This window comes from Delphinapterus leucas, chromosome 16 (assembly GCF_059928025.1).
Source record: "Delphinapterus leucas isolate spDelLeu-1000000601 "Yukka" chromosome 16, BTC_Dleu_Yukka2, whole genome shotgun sequence".
Taxonomy (NCBI): Eukaryota; Metazoa; Chordata; class Mammalia; order Artiodactyla; family Monodontidae; genus Delphinapterus; species Delphinapterus leucas.
In genome coordinates, this window is record NC_143144.1 from 40,394,172 (window position 1) to 40,410,329 (window position 16,158).

At 40.3% G+C, this 16,158-nt stretch overlaps 1 protein-coding gene and 1 pseudogene across 3 annotated transcripts in view; both read right to left on the reverse strand.

Moving 5' to 3' along the window:
* ARHGAP22 (Rho GTPase activating protein 22) overlaps positions 1-16,158 on the reverse strand; it is a 202,770-nt gene that overhangs the window by 174,983 nt on the left and 11,629 nt on the right. The window lies entirely within an intron of this gene.
* Positions 11,093-15,052, reverse strand: LOC111169894 (atlastin-2 pseudogene; annotated as a pseudogene).

The window sequence follows — 16,158 nt, forward strand, 5'->3', positions numbered from 1 at the left end:
AGAGGAAAGAGGGAAATGATACTTCACTAGTGGGTTTTGGGTCCTGGGAACATGAGGTTCTGAGGTTTCAAGGAGCTGTCACCCTTCCCCTGTAGCAGGGGGTGGGGGACCCAGAGTGGAGTTACCGCCAGCATCAGCCTGCCCAGGCTCCAGTGACAACCCTGTCCTCACTCAGGTCCAACGAGGAAGCAGGTTTGAAATGATTTCCCCTCCCACAAAGAGTCGGATTTTAGAAAATGATGGATCACCACTTTGGTCAGTTTTGATGATTGAAAAACAAGTCTTCTCCCTCGTGAAAACACCTGCTTGTTGTGGAAAGGCAGGGATTGGAACAGATGGAAAGAATGGAAATTTCCCAGGCGCCTTCTCTCCCAACTCACACCTCTCCCCAAAGTCAAGATTCCTCCTCCGCTTGGCCAGCCCCTCCCCACTGGACACACAACCTCCATCGGCTCTTCCAATCATTTCCCCTCCTTTTGCATCTTTAATCCCGCCCTCCCTCACTGGTTCTCTTCTCCAAGTTGACAAACACACTCAGGTCTCTCTTCTCTCAAAATCACACCTCCCTTTACATCATTTACTATAATGGAACAGGACTCGTTTGGGGGCTGTACAACATCTGGCCCCTTCCTGTTCTGGAGTGACCCCCCGCCACCTCCCTTTTTGGTCTGCTCTGTCCCTGCAGGCAGTTGGATGTGGCCATGTGATGTACACTCAGGCCATCAGATGGTCCTGCCTGGGTCTGATCTAATCTTGAGCATGTCATGAAAAGACTGAGAGATGGTTAGATGGACTTCTGGCAGCAGTGATGATGTCCTGTTGTGACCTTGGTGCCTTCTAACACAGTGGAGGTGTCCTGCAGAGATGTCCTGACCACGCCATTCCTGCAAGATTCCTGTGCTTCTTGCTTTTAGGCCCCCTGGAGCCACCATCATTCTTGGCTGTTTTCCAAGCCTGGTTCTCCAGCTCCCAAAGGATTTTGTAAATCTCATATATTTAGAATAAATTCCCTTTTCTGGCTTTAGCTGGCTTGGGTTGCCTTTCTGTGACTTGCAACCCACAGAATTCTAACGGATGCCCATATCATGCCTCTCAGCCCCTGTTTTCACAGTCCTCTCCTCTCTCACTTCCTAATTTTCCTAACTCAGCACAGATGGCACTGTCTCCCAGTTGTCTGTTCTCCCACAGATGACATTTCCTTCCTTATTTCCCCAATTATGCCACCAAGCTAATCATTGCTTGTCTCAGACTGGAAACCACAGGCCATCCTTCCAGACCATGGCTCTAGTTTTCTACAGCCTATTGTCATATTTCCATGACCGACGGTACTCACAGCTCATCCAGAAGGTGCTGCTGGAGGAGGCCCTCCCACCCTGGCAAACACTTCTTTCCTCCCAACCTTTGCTTCATTCTCACCTGTTTCAAATCCAGCTCCTGTCTGGGTGTACACGTCTGACCCTGGTGAGGGTCTGGTGCACACATGCTGCCTTGCTTTTGCCTGCAGTGAGACAGCATGCTCAAAGGGTTCCATGAAAAACTGTCAACCCCAAATCAACATCTGGCAAAATTATTCTTCAAAATGAAGGAGCAATTAACATATTCTCAGATAAACAAAAACTGAGACAGTTAATTGCTAGCAGATGTGCCCTACAAGAAATGTTAAAGGGAATCTTTCAGGCTGAAATGAAAGGACACTAGACAGTAACTCAAACCCACATGAAGAAATAAAGAACATCAGTAAAAGTATTGGTATAGGTAAATATTTAAGATGGTATTGATGCATTTTTCTTTGTAACTTCTCTTTTTTCTTATCTGATTTCAAAGGTAACTGTGTAAAAATCTTATAAATCTATGTTAATGAGCACACAATATTTAAAGATACAATGAGTGATGAGAAAATATATAAAGGTTCTTGTTCAGCAGATAAATGGGTAAAGAAGATGTGAGGTATATATACAATGGAATACTCAGCCATAAAAAGAATAAAATTTTGCCATTTGCAACATGGATGGACTTGGAAGGCATTATGCTAAGTGAAACAAGTCAGAGAGAAACAAATACTGTATGATATCACTTATATGTGGAATCTAAAAAATACAACAGACTAGTGAGTATGACAAAAAAAGAAGCAGACTCACAGATGTAGAGAACAAACTTGTGGTTACCAATGAGGAGAGGGGGGTGGGGCAGTGGGAGATACAAATTATTGGGTGTAAGATAGGCTCAAGGATGTATTGTGGGACTTCCCTGGTGGCTCAGTGGTTAGGAATCTGCCTGCCAATGCAGGGGACACAGGTTCGAGCCCTGGTCCAGGAAGATCCCACATGCTGTGGAGCAACTAAGCCCGTGCGCCACAACTACGGAGCTTGCGCTCTAGAGTCTGCGAGCCACAACCGCTGAGCCTGAGTGCCACAACTACTGAAGCCTGCCCACCTAGAGCCTGTGCTCTGCAACAAGAGAAACCACCGCAATGAGAGGCCCGCTCACCACAACGAAGAGTAGACCCCGCTCGCTGCAACTAGAAAAAGCCTGCGTGCAGCAACGAAGACCCAAGGCAGCCACAAATAAATAAATAAATATAATCTTTAAAATTGTGAATCACTATATATTGCACACCTGTAACTTATATACTATTGTACATCAACTATACTTCAATTAAAAAATAAAATAAAATAAAAAGTTTCTGTATACTGTATTTATTAATCCAAACTAGATTGACACAGATTAAGGTGTAATCCCCAAGGCAACCACTAGGAAAATAACCCCAAAACTATACAGTCAAAGAAACAACAAGGTGATTAAAAGGTTATGACAGACAATATCCATTTAAATGGACAATATCCATTTAATTCTTTAAAAAAGAATTCAGTAATTGAGGATGTGAGGAACAAAAAAGATATGACACAGGAAAAAAATAGCAAAATAGTAGGAGGAAGTCCTTTCTTATCAGTAATCACATTACATGTAAATGAATTGAACTCTCCAAATAAAAGGAAGGTGTAGGTAGAATTGACTTTTAAAAAATCCAACAATGTACCCTTTAAAAAGTGTTACTTTAGATTCAAAGACACAAATATGTTGAAAGTGAAAGGATTTAAAAAGATATTCCATACGAACAGTAACCAAAAGAGAGCTGGAGTGGCTATACTAAAATCATACAAAATGGACTTCAAGACGAAAATTACTGCAAAAGAGAAAGAAGGACAATATATATTAATAAAAGGGTCAATACATCAAGATATAACAATTATAAACATATATTTGCCTAACAATAGAGCACCAAAGTCCATGAAGCAAAAATAGGTAGACTTGAGGGAGAAATGGAGAATGCAGCAATCGTAACTGGAAACCTCAATATCCCACTTTCAATAATGTATAGAAAAGCAACAAAGAAACCACCTAGACCTAACAGACATCTATAGAACACTCTACCCAAAAACAACAGAATACATATTCATCTAAACTGCACAGGGAACACATCCTTGGATAGACCAAATGTTAGGCCACAAAACAAGTCTCAACAGATTTAAAAGGATATCTTCTCTTGTGGAAATTTTTTCTTTTTTGCGGTACGCGGGCCTCTCACTGACGCGGCCTTTCCCGTTGCGGAGCACAGGCTCCGGATGCGCAGGCTCAGCAGCCATGGCTCACGGGCCCAGCCGCTCCATGGCATGAGGGATCTTCCTGGACCAGGGCACGAACCCATGCCCCCTGCATTGGCAGGCGGACTCTCAACCACTGCGCCACCAGGGAAGCCCAAAAGGATATCTTCTCTTACTAGTCAACATTGTACTGGAAGTTGTAGCCAAGGCAATTAGGCAAGAAAAAATAATAAAGGCAGAACCTGTCACATTTCTGAGCCCATGCCCAGGACTGGGTTTGAGAGAGAGCAGAGAACAAGGGACTATGCAGTGTCCTGTTCTGTCCCTGGGTAAGGCAATGGGTGGCAGCTCTGACCTATACCCATGGCATCTTGCCCCCTTTCCCAATTTTTTATTTTGAATTTAAGTCTCCACTGATATCCCAAGGGATTTACGAAGATCCCAGAGGTCACTGTCATGACTGCATTGCAGTCCAACTTCTCCCTATGCTCAGCCCTGCTTCCTCACTCCTCACATCTGTCACTCTCCAATAAACTTACTCCATGCTGACCTCCATCTCAGAGTCAGCTTCCCAGGGGACCTAGTCTTCAATGGAGCTAAAGGCCGGTCTCTGGAGTATTGTGAAATGACTGGCGTACAGTCATAAAGTGGACATTGTACAGATTCAAGAGCTGATTGTTAAACTGTATGCATGTTCCAATTCCACTCGTGTCCTTATCAAAAGGAAAGATGCATATATGTGTCAAAACTTTTTGGAGATAACAGTAGTTATTTCTCCAGAGTAGGGATGGAAGTTTGGAGTCACTTGTTTTCTGCTTTACACTTTTCTATGGTGTTTGAATTCTTTCCCTGAACATGCAATGATTTCTATAGTGATAATTCAAAGGAAGGATAGATCCAGTAGTTGAAGGGTTGCAGTGCAGTGAAATGTATATAAAATCAGAGAAGAATCTGGGCAGTGGCTGGTCAAGCCCTACTCAGCTGTAGGGTGACCAAAATCCTAGTTTGCTCCAGATTATCCTGGTTTTAGCATTGAAAGTCCTGCATCCTGAGGGACACTTCAGTACTAGAATAGAATCAAGAGTTCAGAAATAAACACTCTTATTTATGGTCAACTGATTTTTATCAAGAGTGTGAAGACAATTCAGTGGGGGAAAGAATAGTCCTTTCAACAAATGGTGCTGGGACAGCTTGATATCCACATGCAAAAGAATCAAGTTGGACCCCTCCCTCATACCATACACCAAAATTAATTTGAAAATGTATCAAAGACTTAAATATAAGAGCTAAAACTATAAACTCATAGAAGAAAACTAAATAAGAAAAAAAATAGATAAACTGGATGTAATCAAAATGAAAAATTTTGGGCTTCCCTGGTGGTGCAGTGGTTGAGAGTCCACCTGCCAATGCAGGGGACATGGGTTCGTGTCCCGGTCCAGGAAGATCTCACATGCTGCAGAGCAGCTGGGCCCATGAGCCATGGCCTCTGAGCCTGCACGTCCAGAGCCTGTGCTCCACAATGGGAGAGGCCACAACAGTGAGAGGCCTGTGTACCGCAAAAAAAAAAAAAAAAAAAAGAAAAAAGAAAAATTTTATGCTTCAAAGGACACCATGAAGAAAGTGAAAAGATAATCTGCTGAATAGGAGAAAATTTGTGCATATCTTACATCTATTAAGTCACTTGTATCTAGAATATATTTTTAAAAACTCATACAACTCAAAAAAAAGTAGTTTGCAAATATTTTCTCCCAGTCCATGGCTTCATTCTCTTCAGAGTGACTTTCTCAGAAGTTCTGAATTTTAATAGTTTTATTTTAATGGAGCACCGTTTTGGTGTTGTATCTAAAAACTCAGTGCTAACCTAAGGTTACCAGATTTTCTCCTACGTTTTCTTCTATAAATTTTGTATCTTGTGTTTCACATTTAGGTCTATTGTCATTTTGAGTTAATTTTTGCTAAAGGTATAACGTCTGTATCAAGGCTCATGTTTTGTTTTGTTTTGTTTTGTCTGTGGACATACAGCTGTTCCAGCAACAGCTGTTAAAAGCACTATCCTTTCTCCATTAAATTGCCTTTGCTTTTTTGTCAAAGATCAGTTGACTATATTTGCATGGGTCTATTTTTGGGCTTTCTATGTGCTTCCACTCGTCTATATGTCTATCCTTTTGCCAATACCACACACTATCTTGGTTACTGTAACTTTAATATAATTAAATTGAATTTGGGTAGTGTGATTCCTCCAACTATGTTATTCTTCTTCAGTTCTGTATTGGTGGCTTTGGGTCATTTGCCATTCTATGTAACCTTTAGAATCAGTGTGCTGATACCTATAAAATAGCTTGCCAGGATTTTTTATTGAGATTGTGCTACATCTATAGATCAAGTTGAGAAGAACTGACACCTGAACTCTTCATTTATTAGATCCTCTTTGATTTATTTCATCAGAGTCTTGTAGTTTTCTGCATGTAGATTCTCTACATATTTTGTTAGATCTTTATGTATGTATTTAATTTTTCATGCTAATGCAAATGGCATTGTGCTTTTATTTTCAAATTCCACTGGTTCATTTTAAACAAGTATAAAGGAAAGCAACTGAATTTTGTATTTTAACCTTGTATCCTAACCTTGCTATAATTGCTTTTTAGTTCTAGGAGGTTTTTTGTTTTGGGTTTTTTTTTTTTTTGTAGATGCTTTGTGTTTTTTGCATAGATAACTTTATCATCTATGAAGGAAGCCAGTTAAAACTTCCTCCCCAATCTGTATAATTTTTATTTCCTTTTCTTGTCTTATTGCACTAGCTACAGCTTCCAGTACAATGTTGAATAGGAGTGCTTAAAGGGAACATCCTTGTCTTGTTCCCAAAATAGGGAGAAAACATGCAGTTTCTCATCATTATCATGTTAGCTGTAGGTTTTTTGAGATGTTCTTTATCAAGTTGAGGAGATCCTCCTCATTTCACAGTTTGCTGAGAGTTTTTATCATGATTAGGTGTTGGATTTGTCAAATATTTTTCTGTATCAATTCATTTGATCACATGATTTTTCTTCTTCAGCCTATTGATGTGGTGGATTAAATTGATATTTTTTCTGAATGTTCAACCAGTTTTGCACATCTGCAATAAACCCCACTTGGTTGTGTTACATAATTTTTTTACACATTGTTGGGTTCATTTTTTTTTCTTTTTTTTAATAAATATTTTTATTTATTAAAAAAATTTTTGAAGACGTGGACCATTTTTAAAGTCTTTATTGAATTTGCTTCTGTTTTATGTTTTGGTTTTTTGGCCGCAAGGCATGTGGGAACTTAGCTTCCTGACCAGGGATTGAACCTGCACCCGCTGCATTGGAAGGCAAAGTCTTAACCACTGGACCACCAGAGAAGTCCCTGTTGGGTTCATTTTGTTAATATTTTGTTGAGGAATTTTGCACCAATATTCACAGGAGATATTTGTCTGTAGCTTTCCTTTCTTGTCTTTATCTGGTTTGGGTATTAGGGTAATACTGGCTTCATAGAATGAATTAGGAAGTGTTCCTTCTACTTCTATTTTCTGGAAGAGATTGTAAAGAATTTGTATCATTTCTTCCTTAAATGTTTGGTAAAATATACCAGTGAAACCATTTCAGCCTGGTGATTTCTTTTTTTGGAAAGTTATTACTTACTGATTCAATTTCTTTAGTAGTGGTAGGCATATTCCAATGATTTCTTTTTGGCGTATTGATTATACTTATTTAAAAAAATTTTTGGTTGCCCTAGAGTTTGCAATATATATTTACAGCTAATCTAAGTCCACTCTCAAATAACACTGTACTACTGCTTCACAAATAGTGCAGGTTCCTTACACAGAGTATTCCTAATTCCTCCCTTCTGTTCCTTATGACATTGCTGTTACTAGTCTAGCTATCTCTATACCATAATCACCCAAAACACTGTTACTATTGTTACTTTGTGCAGTTATCTATTAGATCAATTAAGAATAAGAAAAAGAAAAGATTTTGTTTTACCTTCATTTATTCCTTCTCTGGATACTCTTTCTTTATGTATATCTCAGTTTCTGACCTATATCATTTTCCTTCTCTTTGAAGAACATCTTTTAACATTTTGTGCATAACAAGTCTACTAGTGATGAATACACTCAATTTTTGTTTGTCTGAGAACGTCTTTATTTACCCTTCACTTTTGAAGAATAATTTCAATAGATATAGAATCCTATACTGGTTGGGATGTTTTTTTCAACACTTTAAATATTTCACTGCACTTTCTTCTTGCTTGTACGTTTCTGATGAGAAGTCTGATGTAATTTTTATCCTTGTTACTCAAAGGTAAGGTGGTTCCCCCTACTCCCAGCTTCTTTCAAGATTTTCTTTGTCTTTTGCTTTCTGCAATTTGCATATGATGTGCCTAATATGCACATAATTTTATCCTACTTGGTGTTCTCTGAGATTCCTGGATCTGTGGTTTGTTGACTGTCACTGCCTGGAGTTGGCAAAGACACAAAGTTTAGAGTCAGCTATCAAGTTTGAGGGCACACAGTTCTCCATAAGGCCAACCTCACTCCTGACATCAACAGCAAGTTTGGGGGTGTTCCCCCAAGCCACACTCCGTTCAGTAATTTGCTAGAAGAACTCATAGAACTCACTGAAAGCTATTATATTCATAGCTGTGGCTTATTACAGGGAAGGAATACAAATTAAAATCAACCAAGGAAATGACGAATAGGGCAGAGTCTGAGAAGGTTCCAAATACACAGCTTCTATTGTTCTCTCTCATGGAGTCAGGACATATTGCCCAGCCAGCATCAATGTGTGACAATACAGAGTAATGCCAACTGAGAAGCTTGCCAGAGCCTCAGGTTTCAGAAGTTTTTATTTGGGCTCTATTGCACAGGCATGATTGATTGTCCACCTGGTTGATCTCAGCCTCAGGGTTGACCGATACCACTTGACTCAAAGCTCCCACCTTAAATCACATGATTGGTCTTTCTAGCATGAGCAGCTTCTACTATCAGGTGTGGTTAGCAATACTCTAAGATCTGGTATAGCCAACCCTTGCCCTAAATGAAGACACTCCTATCAGGTACAACCAAGGTTACCTCCCAGAAGCCAAGGAAAAAGGCTAGCCCTCTTTTTGGGCAAGAATTCTCTACTACACAGTCATTAATTTTGGAAAATTCTTGGCCATTATTACTTTAAATATTTCTTCTGTTCCCTTTTCTCTTCTCCTACTGGCATTCCAACTATGTGCTTATTACACATTTTGAAATTATCTCACCATTCTTGGATATTCTGTCTGCATTTTTGTTCTCTTTTTTCTTTGTATTCAGTTTGAATTTTTTATTGACATATTTTCAAGCTCACTGATTATTTCCTTAGCTGTGTCCAGTCTACTGATGAGCCCATCAAAGGCATTCTTCATTTCTGTTGCACTGTTTTTTATTTCTAGCATTTCTTTTTTATTCTTTCTTTGGGTTTCCATCTCTCTGCTTACATTAACCATCTGTTCTTTTTTTCTTTTCTTTTCTTTTCTTTTTTAAATTAATTTTTATTGGAGCATGGTTGCTTTACAATGTTGTGTTAGCCTCCACTGCACAACAAAAAGAATCAGCTATATGCATACAGATATCCCCTCCCTTTTGGACTTCCCTCCCGTTTAGGTTACCACAGTGCATTAGGTAGAGTTCCCTGTGCTATACAGTATGTTCCCATCAGTTGTCTATTTTATACATAGTATCAATAATGTATATGTGTCAATCCCAGTCTCCCAATTTCTCCCTCCCCATCCCTTTCCCCCTTGGTATCCATACATTTGTTCCCTACATCTATGTCTATATTTCTGCTTTGCAAACAAGATCATCTATACCATTTTTCTAGATTCCACATATATGCGTTATTATACAATATTTGCTTTTCTCTTTCTGACTTACTTCACTCTGTATGACAGTCTCTAGGTCCATCCACATCTTTACAAATGACCCAATTTCATTCCTTTTTATGGCTGAGTAATATTCCATTGTATATATGTGCCACATCTTCTTTATCCATTCCTCTGTTGATGGACATTCAGGTTGCTTCCATGTCCTGGCTATTGTAAATAGTGCTGCTCTGAACATTGGGGTGCATGTGTTTTTTTTGAATTATGGTTTTCTCTGGGTATATGCCCAGTGGTGGGATTGCTGGGTCATATGGTGGTTCTATTTTTAGTTTTTTAAGGAACCTCCATACTATTCTCCATAGTGGCTGTATCAATTTACATTCCCACCAACAGTGTATGAGGGTTCCCTTTTCTCCACACCCTCTCCAGCATTTACCATTTGTAGATTTTTTTGCTGATGGCCATTCTGACCGGTGTGGGGTGATACCTCATTATAGTTTTGATTTGCATGTCTCTAATAATTAGTGATGCCAATTATCTTTTCATGTGTTTGTTGGTCATCTGTATGACTTCTTTGGAGAAATGTCTATTTAGGTCTTCTGCCCATTTTTTGATTGGGTTGTTTGTTTTTTTGATATGGAGCTGTATGAGCTGCTTGCATATTTTGTAAATTAATCCTTTGTCAGCCATCTGTTCTTGCATGTTGTCTACTTTTTCTATTAGTGTCCTTAACATACTAATCATAGTTATTTTAAATTATCTACCTGATAATTCCAAAATCTCTGCCATATCTTGGCTGTTATCTTCTGAATTTCCCTGTGTCTCTAGATTTGGGGTAGTGGTTTGCTCTGTGACCTCAATTCTCTGATGGGTCGAAGAAGTCATTGATTTTAAGTTCATTTAGTTTTCTCCTTATAGTAAGGGTGGGAATGATAATTTCTAAGCTTTTTACACACCAAAGATAAAACCAGAAGCCTGGGTCTTTAAATTTTAATAGCTGTTGCATAATGACTATTCTTTTTCAGACAACTCCTACTGCACCTCCCAGCTCCCCATTCCTAGAAGATTCCAGAGGCCTGTGACCCACATGGAAGACTTCAGAGAACAACTTCCTTTAGATCTCTCCATTAGATTAATACAAGTAATGAATGTAAGCTCCAGGAAGCAGGGATTTTTATCTGCTTTGTTACCTACTGTATTCCCAGTAGCTAGAACAGTTCCTGGCACAACAGGAACTGTTGTACTGAGTGATTAATTATCAACTTCTCATTAGGGAAGCCTTGAGTCCACCTTTAATAGCCCCAGCTAGCTCTCAGCTCTATGATGATCTGCCTTCCTCTGGGACACTCAGTTGACTGGCCTTGGATTTGCATTCCTTGAACACTGGAGAAGTAAGGCTGGGGGCCTGGCTTCAAATATAGGGTCCCTGTGTCTGCACACAGAGTCTGAATCAAGTAAAAACCCATTATTCTACTTTCTTCTAAAAAAATTCCCAAAGGCAACAGTTCACAACCTGAGATTAAAGTAGGATCCAATGGTTTACCTGAAAGGGAATTTCTATTCATTCAGGAATTACCCTGTGCCCTTTCTTGAACTCTCTGTGTTTTATTAGCTAGGCAATCCTTATAAAAGTTCTGTGAGATATGGTCTATCATGATCTCCCTTTTATAGTGAGGAACCCAAGTGGAGAGATTATATCACCGGAATAAGACCAGAGAGTAAGTAATTGGTGGAACTAAGATTTACACCTAGGCCTGGCTTTCTTTAAAGACTATTCTTTTCAGAACTGGCAAAATGATGCCAGTGTCAAGGTGAGAGGGTTGACTTTCCCTGGTCACTGGGAAGTTAACAAGGACTGGATCATGACATAGGGCTAAGAAGAGGAGGGAGCAGAGGTCTGGGGAGAGGAGAAAAAACAGTTTGTTTTTGGGGTTGGGGGGGAATAGAATGCTTTTTTTTTTTTTCTGTCTAAGAACAGATGAGTTGGTAGCAGTTTAATACAGATGGAAACAAATACAATCCATATAAAAACAGGATTTGAAGCAGGAGGCGGATATATCAACCAAAGTAAAGTTAGAACTTTCAGCCATGCAGCTCAACATCTGAGTTCTCTTCACTTAAGAACCAAACTAGGGGGCTTCCCTGGTGGCGCAGTGGTTGAGAGTCCGCCTGCCGATGCAGGGGACACGGGTTCGTGCCCCGGTCCGGGAAGATCCCACATGCCGCGGAGCGGCGGCTGGGCCCGTAAGCCATGGCCGCTGAGCCTGCGTGTCCGGAGCCTGTGCTCCGCAACAGGAGAGGCCACAACAGTGAGAGGCCCGCGTACCACAAAACAAAACAAAACAAAAAAAACCCAAACTAGACGCTTTAATAGGTGTTCGCAGAGAAGGCTACAAAAGTATTGCAAAATGTTAGCCTTACATATACCACAAAAAAGAGAGAGAAAAACAAAATTAATACACCCCCTAGGCTAATCACAACAAGTTTTCCCTAACAGAGACAGACACTGAAAAATAACTTTTTACAAGCTTAGCTTCAAGGTATGAGGTACGATACCTTACAGCTCTCACTTGGGTGTTTCCCACTCATGCTCTTTTCAGTATAAACAAATAGGTTTATGTAATGGAATACATATTTGAAGAATTCCTTAAAAAAATCACAAGTTCCATTTTATATATACAAATTTTTAATTATATACTGAAAATAAATTACAGGAAAGAACTTTAAAATGCAACAGAGGACAAAGTCACAATAAACATTCCCACTGAATTCCCTTGGTCGGGGGCATGGTGAGGCTGCAGTGCTCAAGAAGATAAATATCACAAATATAACAAAAACTTCAAATTGTCTATGCACTCACACACCGACATGAGCCACAAACATTCCTTCACAGGGACTGTGTTCATTAGCCTACCACAGAACCAGATTTTGTCATAAACTACGAAACTTTTAATACAAAATCCTATTTATATATTTATAATTCATATACTTGCCCTATCTGTTATTTTAGAAAATAAAAGCTACACGCTGTATAGATACTCTTAACTCATAGCTGTAGGCAACATTTTTGGATGGAATTTCCCCCCCAATAAAATTAATGGCATATTTTATGTACATGAAGGCTAAACTGCATAAAGACAGTTCAGTTTCCCAGATATGTTTCTCCTTTTAGGGCAGGTTTATAAATTTAAAAAGGCAAGACAAACGTACACCTCAGAATCACTTTCTTAGCTACAAGAGTTGTCATGTAATTTCTGTGAAGTTTCTGATACATGCATTTATGTAATACTGGTATTGAAGGCAGTAAAGCAATATATACTTTTAATGTCGTGGCTCAATAAAGGCTTCTTTGTCATTCCAATCTGATTCTTGATACACTGATTCATAACTTCTCTAAAAATTAAAATTTCAATGGGACACTGTGTTAAAGAGACTCTAAATAGATTTCTTAAAATATTTCCCTGAAATAGCCTTTCCACAAGACAAATTTCACTAACATTAGATTAAGTAAAAAGGGAAAAAAAAGAATTAAACATGGCACAAGTGTGCATGAAAACTAATGCTCCTCAGCCAATCTTCATGTCTTAGGAGCCATGAACAGAATGCTTAAAACCAACAAACAATCTCACACTCTGTGGCAGCCATCTGTGAAGCCAGTTATACTAAACTACTTCTACAGTTGATTGTAAACTTTGGTTTATTTTTATTTGAGTTCTCACTGTACAGCAAGAATGAAAAAAAGAAAGAGTGGAGTCCATGAAGAGATGAACTGTCAGTCTGTCTTTAATCTGGCATGATGAGACACCTGGTCAGTCAGGTCTGCTTTGATAGAGTTTGTTACAGACTGCCTTATGTTTTCCTCCATGAAATTATCAACCAAGGGTCTTCAATACCTGTTCCCAAAGCGTTTCAGCAATCTGATCAATCATTGTTCCAATTTCTCTGAACTCCCCAGAGTATTTAACGTATGCCCAAGTACAAAGAGACGTCAGTGCTAACCCCATGACAAGGTTACACAAGACGGCTATAGAGTTTAGGCCAATGAAGCCAGTCAGTCCTGAGATTATATACGTAGCAAACATGACTGCAGTGTGGCAGGGGTATGAGCAACATAGAAGATATTTTTGCCATCATTGTGCTTTATAAAATTTGCATAGGTTTCTTCTATTTCAGCCTCAAACTGGTCCTGATAACGACGGCAGAATTCATCTCCACCCATTTTTTTTTACTGAACAAGACTGTTTAATTGCCACTTCCTTGAGATCCAGGTGTTTTTACTCCAGAGTGCAATGTAAGGATTGTCCCCACCGCCTACCTGCTCCATACTTTTGCAATAGATCTCTCTTGCTCCTGCTACTGCAGCAAGATTATTAGCTTCAGCTGTTGCCTGAAGCATGGACTTTGGATGTGGAAGTTCCTCTCCTTGATAAATTTTAATGTAAGCCTTAAAGTATTGTACAAGATCTTTACAAATGGCTTTAGATCCACTTATCTCTTTTTCTAACAAATTTTCTGGGGCAAGTAGCAATGGAATCAGATTTTGAAGCTCTTGTTTAAACTCTTCATCAATATCTTTCAATCTCCCATCAAAACTAGGATTAGTTGCAACTTTAAGACCAGGATGTGGCAAAAGGAAGCAACCAAGATTTGAGAAACAGTTGTGAATGTGCTTCCTTACATTCTGTAGCTCTTCATGTTGACTTTGTTTTACCTGCAATCTCTTTTCAAGGAATTGTTTTCCACCTTCCAAACCATATGAATGTTCATAAGGATAACTCCAGTCTCGAATCAAAAACATTAATGTCTGAAATGGTTTCTGGCAGATCTCTTCCATTGCGAGTCTGCCGTATTCTGTACATAATTGCAAGTGTTGAAGATCATCTTCTTGAATATTTTGAGACAAATTATATACCTGGACAGAGCCAGTCACAGTGCTCAGAGCAAACACTGTTGCACTATCTTTGATAGTTGACTGGCTATCGAAGGCACCCTGGGTATCCCTCAGCAGCACAGCCACTTTTGTTCCATTAGGTCTCTCGATCACATACACTTCATTCCAGATGTGTATGCCTGTTGTTTCTCTTTTGCAACCAACCCGCCATGTAAAGCCAGTCAATGGTTCATTGTTTCCACAAATCCAACTTTGAGAATCCTTGTTATACATATATCTAAGCATGAAGTCCAGTAGAAATGATTTCCCTTTAGGAAAAGCTCCTGCCACGGATACCGCTACTATGTTAAGATCTCCTATGTGCTCCTGTAGCAATATCTGCCCCAAAGCTTCTTCATCAAGCTCAAAGTTATGGTCATCTTCACGTGCAAGAACAATCTATACTGGACATGGTTTCTTCATAACCTCATCAGAGTCTACTAGGTCATCATCTTCATAATTCTCACCTAGGAGGGTCCTGGACAAGACGTGGTTAACCCCGGTGTTTGGGTCGCTGGTTCGCCTCCGGCACTGCAGCCCCTTGTGTGGCTGCCGCCTCTGCGCTGCCTCGTCCCCCTCAGCCATCTTGGACAGATTTTAAATTAACTCCCCCTAGAATGCTATTTTATTTTTTTTAATTTAAGTATAGTTGATTTACAATGTTGTGTTAGTTTCTGGTGTACTATTTACAATAGCCAGGCAAGGCTAAATGTCCATCGACAGATGAATGGATAAAAAAGACGTGGTATATACATATATACACACATGTGCACGTGCACACACACACACACACACACACACACAATGGAATATTACTCAGCCATAAAAAAGAGTGAAAACAGTTTCTCAACTGAACACTGGGCTGAGCTGGTCTTCAGGATGCACTGAGTCTTAGATGGCATTTGGGGCGGGTATCTGAAAGTCCATGCTATGAGCATCTTTGTCCCCATGTTAATCCTCTCTTTCCACCCAGGCCACCAGGATGCTGCTTCTTCCCACCACTGTTGCTATGGTAACTGGCTGGCAGTCTTACATACCAGCCGTCAAACATGCTGAGAGAAGCCCGTTTGTACCACTAACTCAGTCATACTGCGGAAAGCCAGGTGGATACACATTCCAGTTGTGGTGGGGGACTTGATGGCTATGGCCAACGGGTGCAGCCAATGTCCCTGAAGGCGGAGGTGTGGCTGCAAATGAGCAGTAGAGATGGGTCAGCTCAGATCTGGGTCGAGTCCGGCTTCTGCCGCTCAGTAGCAATGTGCCCTTGGGAGTCAATGAATTTCCTGAATCTCAACTTCCTTATCTGGCCAACAGGGAGGGCTGTTCTGCCCCCACAGAGCTGGGGCAGCAGTAAATGAGACCACAGGGGGGTGCAGAAGAATTGTGAGCCCTCACTGTGGTTTGCCATTTCGCAACCACTCTCAGGGTCGAGTCATTTCTCCCAGATGTGCAGGAACAGAAATCAGCGTAAGAAACTGGTTCCCTAAGGAAAGCCCCTGACTCAGCCCCTATTTGGTTCGGTCGCTGAGGGTGGGTAAGTGTGGGCTTCCGCTGGCTTCCAGAGGGCAGTGTGTCTGGCAGAGTTTCTGTCTAGACACTGGCTGAGGGCTCTGCCCAGCCTCTCCCCAGCCTTCTTGTTCCTGGGGCACAGATGCCTTACTATTCCTCAGGGCCAACAGCTCAGGATCCAGGAAAGCAAGAGGGCTTTTCCCTGCTGTCATGGGCTGAACTGCGCCCACTCTGCATTCGTATGTTGAA